This window comes from Nicotiana tabacum, chromosome 8 (genome assembly GCF_000715075.1).
Source record: "Nicotiana tabacum cultivar K326 chromosome 8, ASM71507v2, whole genome shotgun sequence".
Lineage (NCBI taxonomy): Eukaryota > Viridiplantae > Streptophyta > Magnoliopsida > Solanales > Solanaceae > Nicotiana > Nicotiana tabacum.
The window spans coordinates 39,433,740-39,445,490 of NC_134087.1; the positions used below are offsets into that span (position 1 = coordinate 39,433,740).

Consider the following 11,751-nt stretch of genomic DNA (forward strand, 5'->3'; position numbering starts at 1 on the left):
CCTCAAGTCCTGATACATCTTCGCGGCACACATATGAATAGAGTATCTCGAGCTATGAGCCTCTTGCAGAATCAACTCACGCAAACCATCAACATAAGGCACACACAGCCTGCCTTGCATCCTCAAAGCATGATCATCCCTAATAGTAACCTCCTTAGCATCACCGTGATGAACCGTGTGCTTAAGGATAAACAGATGGGGGTCATCATTTTGACGCTCCTTGATACGATCATAAAGAGAAGAATGAGAGACCACACAAGCCAATACTCGAATAGGTTTAGAAATATCCAATCTCACAAACTGGCTGGCTAAGGCCTGAACATCCAACACCATAGGCCTCTCTGCTACAGGTAGATAAGCCAAACTCCCCAACTCTCTGCCCGACAACTCAAAGCATCAGCCACCTCACTGGACTTCCCGGGGTGATACAAAATAGTGATATCATCATTCTTAAGTAGCTCTAACCACCCCCTCTAACGCTAATTAAGATCCTTCTACTTGAACAGATGCTGCAAACACTGGTGATCAATATAGATCTCACAAGGGACACAGTACAAGTAGTGCCTCCAAATCTTCAAGGTATGAACAATAGTAACTAACTCAAGGTCGTTGACATGATAGTTCTTTTCATGCACCTTCAGCTATCTAGACGCGTAGGTAATCACCCTACGGTCCTGCATCAACACCGCACTGAGGCCAACTCGCAACACATCATAATAGACTGTATAAGACCCCGAACCTGTAGGCAATAACAATACTGGGGCTGTAGTCAAAACAATCTTGAGCTTTTGAAAGCTCTCCTCACACTCCTCCCTCTATCAGAACGGAGCACCCTTCTGGGTCATCCTGGTTATAGGTATTGTTATAGATGAGAATCCCTCAACAAATGGACGGTAATAAACCGCCAAACCAAGAAAATTCTGGATCTCTGTAGTTGAGGATGGTCTAGGCCAACTCTACACTGCCTCCACCTTCTTCCACCTTGATCCTTTCACTCAACACTACGTGGCCCAAAAATGCCACTGAATCCAACCAGAACTCACATTTTGATAACTTTGCATATAATTTCTTTTCTCTCAAGGTCTGAAGCACTGTCCTCAGGTGTTGCTCATGATCTTTCTAACTCCGGGAATACACCGGAATGTCATCAATAAAGACAATGAAGAACGAGTCAAGATATGGTCAAAATACACTATACATCAAATGCATAAATGCTGCTGGGGAGTTGGTCAACACAAATGACATAACAAGAAATTTGTAATAACCATACCGAGTCCTGAAAGTAGTCTTTAGGATATCTGGATCTCGAATCTTCAACTGATGATAACCTGAACGCAAATCAATCTTGAAAAACAATCGAGCACCCTGTAATTGATCAAATAAGTCATCAATACGAGGCAAAGGATACCTGTTCTTCACTGTAACTTTGTTCAACTAGCGATAATCAATGCACATATGCATAGAACTATCATTTTTCTTTCCAAACAATACAAGAGCATCCCAAGGTGACACACTGGGCCGAATAAAGCCCTTATCAAGCAATTCTTATAAATGTTCCTTCAACTCCTTCAACTTAGGAGGGGCAATGCGTTAAGGAGGAATAGAAATGGGCTGAGTACCCAACTATAATTCAATGCTAAATTCAATATCTGTATCGGGAGACATGCCTGGAAGATCAGCTGGAAACACATCAGAGAAATCCCTCACTACTGGGATTGAATCAACTGTAGGGGTATCGATACTAGCATCCCTCACATAATCTAGATACTCGTCACACCCCTTCTCAACTATTCGCTGAGCTTTAAGAAATGAAATAACTCTACTGGGAGTGTAATCAAAAGTACCCTCCATTCTACTCCCGGTAAACCTAGCATAGCCAGCGTCACGGTCTTGGCATGACAATCAAGAATAACATAATAGGGCAACAAACAGTCCATGCCCAAGATAACATCAAAATCTACCATGCTGAGCAATAATAAATCAGCTCTGGTCTCAAAACCACTAAGAGCAATAAAACACGACTTATACATGATGTCTAGAATAAGAGAATCTCCTACAGGAGTAGACACATAAATAGGGGAGATCAAAGAACCCTGAGATACGCCCAAATACGGGGAAAAATAAGATGACACATAAGAATAAGTGGAGCCTGGATCGAATAGAACCTATGCATCTCTAAGATAGACCAGAAAAATACCTGTAATGACAGAGTTAGAAGCAACAGCCTCTGTACGCACATGAAGGGCATAGTATCTGGCCTGGCCTCCCCTTCTAGGGCGACCTCTACCTCCCTAACCTCCACCTCTAGCTGGCTGAGTAGGTGGGGTGGCAGCTGGTGCTGTAATCATAGCCTGGGAACCCTGTGGAACATGCTGTGGCTGAGAAGTGTGTAAAGGTGCACCCCTCCTAAGCCTAGGGCAATCCCTTACCATATGGCGAGTTCGCCATACTCAAAACAAGATTTGGGAAGGCGTGGCAGCTGTGACTGGCTTGGGCCAGGCCTGCTGGACTGACCACTGAAAGCACCTTGTGCAGGAGGTACACTAGACACTGGAGGTGCATAATAAGGATCTTGAGGTCTAGGAGGAGCTAGAATACCACTGGCTGCTGGAAGAGCTGAGTGAACAAGGAGACTCACATAACCCCTACCATGATGAACTGCAGCTGGGGCACATGCACCAGAATAATGGCCCGACTCTCGAGACCTCTTGGCCTCTCTCTCCTCCCTATCTCGAGCAAGCATGCCCTCTACTGTCCTAGCAATACTTACCACATGTTGATAGGCGATATCCATCTCTAACTCCCGAGCCATGCTAGACATGATGCTAGGAATGAGCCCCTAAATAAATCGACGAACTCTCTCTCAAACTGTAGAAACCAAGGTCGGTGCATGTCTAGCCAAGTCACTGAAACGGACAGCATACTCCGAAACAATCATTGTACCCTAGCATAAATGCTCAAACTCCGCACACCATGCATCTATGAGGCTCTAAGGAACATACTCCCTCAAGAACATATATGAAAACTGGGTCAATGTAAGGGAAGCTGCCTCATCTGGACTGTCCAACTCAAAAGTACGCCACCACTGATAGGCTACTCCTCGAAGCTGGAAGGCAGTGAAAGAAATCCCACTCGATCTCGATATACCTATAGTGCGGAGGATACGGTGGCACTCCTCCAGAAATCCCTGAGCATCCTTTGATACTAGACCACTCAATGTAGGAGGCTTGTACTTCTTGAACCTCTCAAGCCTCCGTTGCTCATCCTCAGAAGCTGCTACCTTATCCTCAGGCTAAACTGGGCCTACAGGCGGTATCGGTATAAGCTCTAGGATCTGATCAACCTGAACCCACTGCTTTGGAGTGCGGGCGACGAGAGTCTATACTCCTCCCCAAGCCTGAGACATTGCTGCAGCAAGAGGAATCAACCCTGCCTGAGCTAGAGTAGTGTACATGCTCATGAACTATGCAAGGATCTCCTGGAGAGTTAGAGTAGTAGTAGTAGTAGGCGTATCAAGTTTCTGGACTCCGGTTGGAGCTACTGGTGGCTCCTCTATAGCAGCTTGCCCGGGTGCTCTGACTGCACTACGTACACATCCTCTGCCTCTACCCCGACCCCGGCCTCTGGTGGATCTAGCAGGGGGTGCGGGTGCCTAGTTATCTCCGGTAGCACGTGTCCTCACCATCTGTGAGAGAATAGAAGAGAGAAATTTATAATTTTGAAGTCAATAATCTCGCACGACAAGGAATATGAAGTGGAATTTTCCTAACAGTTCAATAGCCTCCCGAAAATAAGTACAGACATCTTCGTACCGATCCACGAGACTCTAATAAACCGGCTTGTGACTCATGACTCCTATGAACCTAGGGATTTGATACAAACTTGTCATGAACCTAGTTCTCCTTCTGTGAACCGTCATGACGGCACGTAGTCTCTACGACTAGGTAAGCCTAACACTTTGCGGAATTTAGACGAAAACATGAAAACTAACAATTTAACAGGTAACTTTAGTTAAGAAATTTTGATGCTGCTCGGCATATACAATAATCATTCTCGAACTGAACATAAATGCTCCCAAAACCCGGAATATCACGAGTCACAAGCTACAGAAAGAAAATAGTGCTTCTAAACTCCTTAATCTATCAACAAAGAAAAATACAAGAAAGTCTTTAACTTAAGTAAGAGTAGATAGGGACTCCTAGGTCTGCGGACGCGACAGATATACCTCGAAGTCTCTACAGTCGTCTCACCTTATTAGAAATGTGGCTGAAAAGAGGTACCTGGATCTGCACATGAAAAACATGTGCAGGAAAGGGCATGAGTACACTACAACGGTAACTAGTAAGTGCCAAACCTAACCTCGATCGAGTAGTGACGAGATCAGGTCAGGGCCCTACTGCTTTATATATATAATAAAATAATACAGTATGAAATATTGCAGTATGAAATATTGCAGTAAAGATAAATACTAACATTTAACGAGAATGAAATCACAGAAAAACAACAACTCAATACATAAAGATAGCAACAGGGTATCTTTCGGGATACCGTCCCGTAGTCCCAAACGTAAATATACAGGGGATCTCCTGGGATACCGTCCCGTAGTCCCAAACGTAAATGTGCAGGGGGATCTCCCAGAATACCGTTCCGTAGTCCCAAAGTAAATATCCAATACATGGGGATCTCCCGGGAAACCATCCCGTAGTCCCAAACTTAAACGTGCAGGGGGGTCTCCTGAAATACCGTTATGTAGTCCCAAAGTAAATATGCAACTCAATCAACATAAACAACAGTTTCAACAAAGAATTCTACAGCTCAGAATAAGTTCATATCAAAGAAGACATGTAATTTTTTCACTAAACATGCTGCATAGAGTTCAAGTAGGCAGTTAAGATAGTTAAGGCACATAAGCATCCTTTCATAAGCTAAACATGATAGTTACATATAGTAGCATTGCTCAATTAAAGGAAAATCAGATATTTGCTTAATGAAAATGGGGTTTTCAACAAATAGTTCGTGTACGCACTCGTCACCTTATGTACACGGTGCTCATATATCAAATAGTACCAAATCCTAAGGGGAGTTCCCACACACAAGGTTAGGCAAGCCACTTACCTCGAACCAAGCTCAAATCAATCCGAAATCACGCTCTTGCCATGAGTATCCAACTCCGAGTGGCCCAAATCTAATCAAATCAATTACATAACGTAAATATAGCTACAAGCAACTAATTTAGCTAATGAAATAAAAGCTAAGGAAAGGAAATAAAAAAATGCCCAAAAAGCCTCTCGAGCCCATATCTCAAAATCGAGTAAAAGTCACAAATTATGAACACCTATTCACTCACGAGTCTAACCATACCAAATTCACACAAATCTGATACCAAAATCTCGATCAAAATTCCAAAATTTGGCCTAAGAACTTTTCTCAACCTTTCTCAAAATTTCCACCCCAAATTCGAAATTAAACGATGAAATCAAGCATAGGTTAGTTGGATTTAATCATAAAGGATCTATGAATCATTATCCAAAAACTTCCTCCAAAAATCTCTCCAAAGTTTGCCTTCTACCGAGCTCTCAATCAAATTTTGGAGTTATGAACTCAAACCCTTGCTTTTGAACTTTAAAACTGCCTAGTTATGTCTTTATCCGCGAACGCGACCACCACCTCGCGTTCACGTAGAACAAAAGTCCACTAATCCATTTTCCTCTTTCACGAACACGAGTTCATTCCCATGAATGCGTAGCTTTAGCTACCAGGACCTTCGCAAATGCGATCCCTTATTTGCAGACGCATAAAGCAAATTCCTGAGGTCCCACATGCTCCACCTTTCCTCTTCGCGAACCATTCAACTCCTCGCGTTCGCGATGCTTCCACTGGACAACCTTCGCAAATGTGAGATCCCCTTTGCGAACGCGATGACCAATACCTCTTCTTGACCCAGCTCTTCTCCGTGAATGCGAGCTCCACTTCCCGAACGCGAAGAACAAATGTCTACAACAGAAAAACCAGCAAATCTGCTATCCTTCTAAGTCCCAAAATGACCCGTCGAGTATCCGAAATACACCCAAGGCCCTCCGGACCTTAACCAAATATACCAACCGAGGCCCAAAATGTATCGGGCGGCATGCCCGGAAGATCAGTTGAAAATACGTCAGGGAAATCCCTCACTACTGAGATTGACTCAACTGTAGGGGTATCAATACTAACATCTCTCACATAAGCTAGATACACGTCACACCCTTTCTCAACCATTAGTTGAGCTTTATGAAATGAAATAACTCAGCTGGGAGTGTAATCTAAGGTACCCCTCCACTCTAACCATGATAAGCCTAGCATAGCCAGCATCATGGTCTTGGCATGACAATCAAGAATAACATAATGGGACGATAACTAGTATATGCCCAAAATAATATCAAAGTCTATTATACTGAGCAATAATAAATCAGCTCTATTCTCAAAACCACTAATAACAACCAAACACGATCAATACACACGATCAATAATAATATAATCTCCTACAAGTGTAGACACATAAACATGAGAGCTCATAGAATCACAGGATATCCCCAAATACGGAGCAAAATAAGATGACACATAGGAATAAGTGGAGCATGGATCAAATAGTACCGACGTATCTCTATGAAAGACTGGAACAATACCTGTAATGACAGAGTCGGAAGCAGTTGCCTTTGTACAAGCAGGAAGAGCAATGTATCTGGCCTAGCCTTCCCCTCTAGGGCAACCTCTACCTCCCCGACCTCCACCTCGAGCTAGCTGAGCAAGTGGAGTGGTAGCTGGTGCTGTAATCATAGCCTAAGGCCCCTGTGGAGCACGTTGTGGCTGAGAAGTCTGTGGAGATGCACCCCTCATAAGTCTGGGGAAATCCCTCACCATATGGCGAGTGTCACTACACTCAAAACAAGCTCTAGGAGGGCATGGCTGCTGTGGCTGGCTCGGGCCAGGTCTACTGGACTAACCGCTGGAAACACCCCGTGCATGAGGCACACTGGATACTGGCAATGCAAATAAGGCTCTTGAGGCCTAGAAGTAGCCAGAATACCACTGGCGGCTGGAAGAGCTGAATGAACGGGGCGATTCACATAGCCCCTACCATGTCGAACTACAGTTGGGGCATGAGCACCAGAATAAGAATCTGTCTCTCGAGACCTCTTGGCCTCTCTATCCTCTCTCTCCCGAGTGAGCATGCCTTCCATTCTCCTAGCAATACAAAATATCCATCTCTAACTCCAGGGCCATGCTAGTTCTGATGCTGGGATGGAGTCCCTCAATAAACCGAGAGACCCTCTCTCGAACTATAGAAACCAAGGCCGGTGCATGTCTAGCCAAATTACTGAAACAAACTGCATACTCTGACGTAGTCATAGCTGTAGATATGTGATTTTTGATCCTCCCCAAGATTTTAGATATTTTAGCATGTAAATATTTAATTTAGGCCTAATAGCGCTATTTCAACTAATTTTGACTCTTTTACTTTATTTTATTACAAGAAAATAAAAATTACAAAATGGCTCATTTGTACATTCTTAGCTTTTAATTTTGGATTATTAAGTTTTCTCTTTAAATTTAGGATCAATTGATTTTTATAAATATTATATTTAGATAATTAGATTAATTTTACAATTTGAATTGATTTAGGAATTTAATTTAGGTTTTTAATTAATTAAAAAAAGAAAAAAAAGAAAAAAGAAAAGGAAATTGAAAAGCTTGGTCTTAAATTCGAAATTGGGCCATGCAATGAATGAACCCAAATCTTTCAATACCCCTTCTTCATTTAAACTAGCCCACCTCCTTACCCAGCCCAAATCGGGTCGACCTGACCTGACCCACCACCCAAACCCTTATTCTTCTTAATTAACCTAATAGACTAAGACCTAGGACAAAAAAGAGATATAGAATCAGCCGCAAAGGACCATTTTCAAGGACACCCTTATATCATTCTTCTTCCAAAGAAGAACTTCATTCCAGCCTTCGACCTTCTTCAGCATCACAACAGCCACTGCCAGATCCATCTCCCTCACTCTAAAACCCCCAAAAACGAACTCACCCTTCACCACCAAGCGGCGAACCAGAAGACCCCATATCTTTTTGAAGCCAAACGAACTCCCTCTCCCAAAGAGCTACAGATGCAACGCCCATACATATGCAGAGGCGCATACACCATGGCTATGTAACCCAACTGGTTTCTCATTTCAGCCATGAAAAATCCGCAAGAAAGAAGTTCAAAATGATTCGAAAAATACAAAAATAGAAATAAAACAGAGTGTGGAGATGGATTTCAGGGAGACTTTGAATAGAAAAGAAAAGAGTTACTTTGATTACTGATTCGTTTTTGCTACTTAAGATACCAAAAATCAAACAAAAATAGGTCTTAGTGGTCTTCTTTCTGATTTCAACTTCTGTCATCGATGAAGGAAGGTCGAAGTTCGATTCTGTCGATGATAACGTTTCTATTCTTCATTTGATTCTGATTTTTGGTTTTCGAATGTGGGAATGGAGTTAAGCCAAGGTTGATTCGAGTTTGTCGCCGATTTGAGGTTCAATTAATGTCATGCGTGTTCCTATTCGCAACTCTTGAATCATTTTGCTGCTGTACTTTGCATTCAGATCCAATAGATTTGAGGCATTGTATTTGCACCTTCCCGATTAATCGGAAAGTTTCGCACGTTAAGGTCTAATTCTTCATTCCTTTACATATTCTAGTGTTAATTGTGTTTGGTGATTTGATTCTGTGACTTGTTATCTATGATTTTGAATATGTCCGCTCGTATGTCTACTTGAACTAACTGAGAGTGAATTGAAATTGCACGTTCAGTTAGTTGAATCGTACGCTTAATTTGGCTTCGAATATTGGACTGCCATTGGTTGGATTCATATGTCTATGATTTGTATGTTTACTTAGTGAGCACAAAAATAACAGTAGTATACATTTGTTAAGAACAACATTGTATTTTACCAATCTCATTAGTTGGTACAGTGAAACCCTTGTTTCTCTTTAAATGTGATTGCAAAAACATAATCGGAATGCTTTGCTATTAGGGTTAGATTTATTTGGTGTTTTCTATGGTTGATTGTTTCTTTTAATAAAATGAATTGTGAAGACCCGATTATCAGGGATGGATGCTTGTTTGGTTTAAAATCTTAGAATAGAGATATAATATTAAGGAGTTGATATGGTGCAAATGGGCTTTCACGTTGCTTTTGTCATTGGTTTTCTATTTTTGTCTCATGTTATTATTTCATTAGTTTTATTGGTTAGCTCTTAATATTGTGTGTATTTCCGTCCTGGGTGCTGCATATTTGTTCATTTGTATGAGTTTGCTTATGAACCAGGTTTGTGGGGAAAGGTTAGCCCATTATAGAATAACTCACTTACATGCTTTAGATATCAGGCTCGGCCTAATAATAATAAAAATAAACATGTTGCAAATCCGGGTGTGCATTTCATGTGACCCGGCTACAATTTCTAACAAAGTTAAATAGAACGTGTTGTGAATCGCAGGTGCATTTCATGTAGCGTGGCTTACGATATGTTTTAAATAACCTTGAATTTTCCTAAATAATTAAAAGCGGTTAAAAAATTTAAAAATGCACATAGGTTTAAAATAAGATAATTAGGCCAATAGTAATAGTTGAGCGACCGTGTTAAAATCACGGAACCCGGAAATGTCTAACACCTTCTACCGGGTTAACAGAATTCCTTACCCGAATTTCTGTGTTCGCGGACTATAAAACAGAGTCAATCTTTCCTTGATTCGGGAATTAAACCAGTGACTTGGGATACCATAAATCATCCCAAGTGGCGACTCTGAATTTTAAACAAAATAATCCTGTTTCGGTTGTCACTTAAATTGGAAAAAACTCCCTTATACCCCTCCGCGGGGGTAGTAAAAAGGAGGCGTGACAGCTCTGGCGACTCTGCTAGGAATAAAAACCCAGAATCTCTGTTCACGGTTCAAGAATTCGAGCTTAGAATAATTGTTATACTTGGCTTTATTTATTATCTGGTTTTATTTACGTGTTTGGACCTAATGTGCTAAATTTTGCTTTTTACCGCTTTGATATTGTTGTACTGTATATAAATTGTTATGAAACCCTCCTCTCTCTGAGTCTTCTAAAATCATCTGGGAAGTGTGCACTTCGTGTGACTTATCTTCTGTTAGAGTCATATTCCAATTTTAGAACGAGGTTTGGACAAGTTGTAAAGTCGGTGAAGCTTCTGTATTCCCGGTACGCTGCCCCTCTCGGCTCGAGCTGTCCACTCGGGTAAGCCAGGTCTAGTAGGAATGTTTGTTTGCATCATGTGCATTTGACTTTGGGGACTCAACACAGGGATTGGGTCCGTCTAGGACAGGTTTACCCAAAAAAATTAAAAGACCGTCCTGATGCATTCTATGTGCTACATGTTGCAATCTTCAAGGGTAAAAGGGGTCATTTAGTGGACCAATGAGGTTTAAGAACGAAAAGAGGTTGAAGTATAAAAATAAAGCAAGTGGGGCCCAGTTATAATTTTTTTTTTCACACTCTTTAAAAAAATGAAAATAAAAAAATCCAAAAAAAGAGTTTGCACTTTCCCCGTCATTTTTTTTTAAAAAAATTAAAAAACAGAGAAAAAGAAAATCCAAAAAGAATTTACATGTTTCATCATTTTTCAAAAAAAAAAAGACAAAATATATTTTCTCTAAATTAGTTGTTAGTAAAACCAGTCGATCAGCGGTGTAGTCGACGGTTCCGTGCCTTCCCCCTCAAGTTGTCCTCTTGAGGGTACAGTCTAAAACCCCTGAGTAGCCTTACTCTGGTCAAAATTGCGCATGCATCATGGTCAAACCTAGTCGGATCAGTTATGTTGTCCACATAATGATCCTTTAAGATAAGCCTTATCCAAAAGTCCACCGGGTTTTCTATAATCCTAACGGACACAACCATGTTCTGTGCATTAATTTGGAGAACTAAATGCCGATATGCTGATCGTAAATGCATAAATAGTCGAGTTTGGTGGGGGTAAGGCCTAACCCTTTTATTTTGCAGAAAATGAGGAACGAGGTCCCCAGCTTCGGTATGGTTAGCACACCTTCACTCTAGCTAGACTACTGGAGGAATCTCCCATCAAGTGACCAAATCAATAAATGGAAAGAGAGGGCCGTCAAATCTAGTGAGAAGCTGGAATATCTGGAATGCAGCCTATTAGAATTGGAAGGAAAAGTGAGGAAGAGAGTCACCGACTGCCAGAACGCTGAAGGAAATGAAGGAGAACATTTGGCAAAGGTGTTTTTACTAGTGAACCTACGCGAACTGGAGGATTTGATCAACGAGAGCATTCAACCTGAGGAGGGTCCTTCCGAGACCAAATAGATTAGGTATACTCGCTTTCCAAATGTAATAAGGCCAAGTGCCAGTAGTGACTCATTTTATTATCTTAGTATCGTTTTGGGATTCGTCTATTTTTATATTATGAAATGAAGCATTTATTAGAATTTGAAGTTCTCCAAATTTATTTGTCGCTAGGCCTACTTTAGGCACAACGAGGCTCCCAAATTAAGACGCGAGATTACATTTTGCAATATATATTTAAATACTGCAAGCATTTTAGAATCCTCACTGACTTGTTACCATTTTGTTTTTGCTTATTTCATTATGATTATTCCCATACACTTAGGTTGGTTCACTCATACTGGCCTCATCAGCATACCATACTAGATCCAGAGGCCCTCCTCCTCCAAGAAACGTAAA

The 11,751-nt window shown here is 41.4% G+C and overlaps 1 long non-coding RNA gene across 1 annotated transcript; it reads left to right on the forward strand.

Moving 5' to 3' along the window:
• The first annotated feature begins 7,982 nt into the window (after positions 1-7,982).
• Positions 7,983-11,495, forward strand: LOC142162683 (uncharacterized). Its single transcript, XR_012693960.1, has 2 exons — positions 7,983-8,693; positions 11,050-11,495. It is a non-coding gene; the product is annotated as an uncharacterized LOC142162683 (long non-coding RNA).
• The last annotated feature ends 256 nt before the right edge of the window (positions 11,496-11,751 follow it).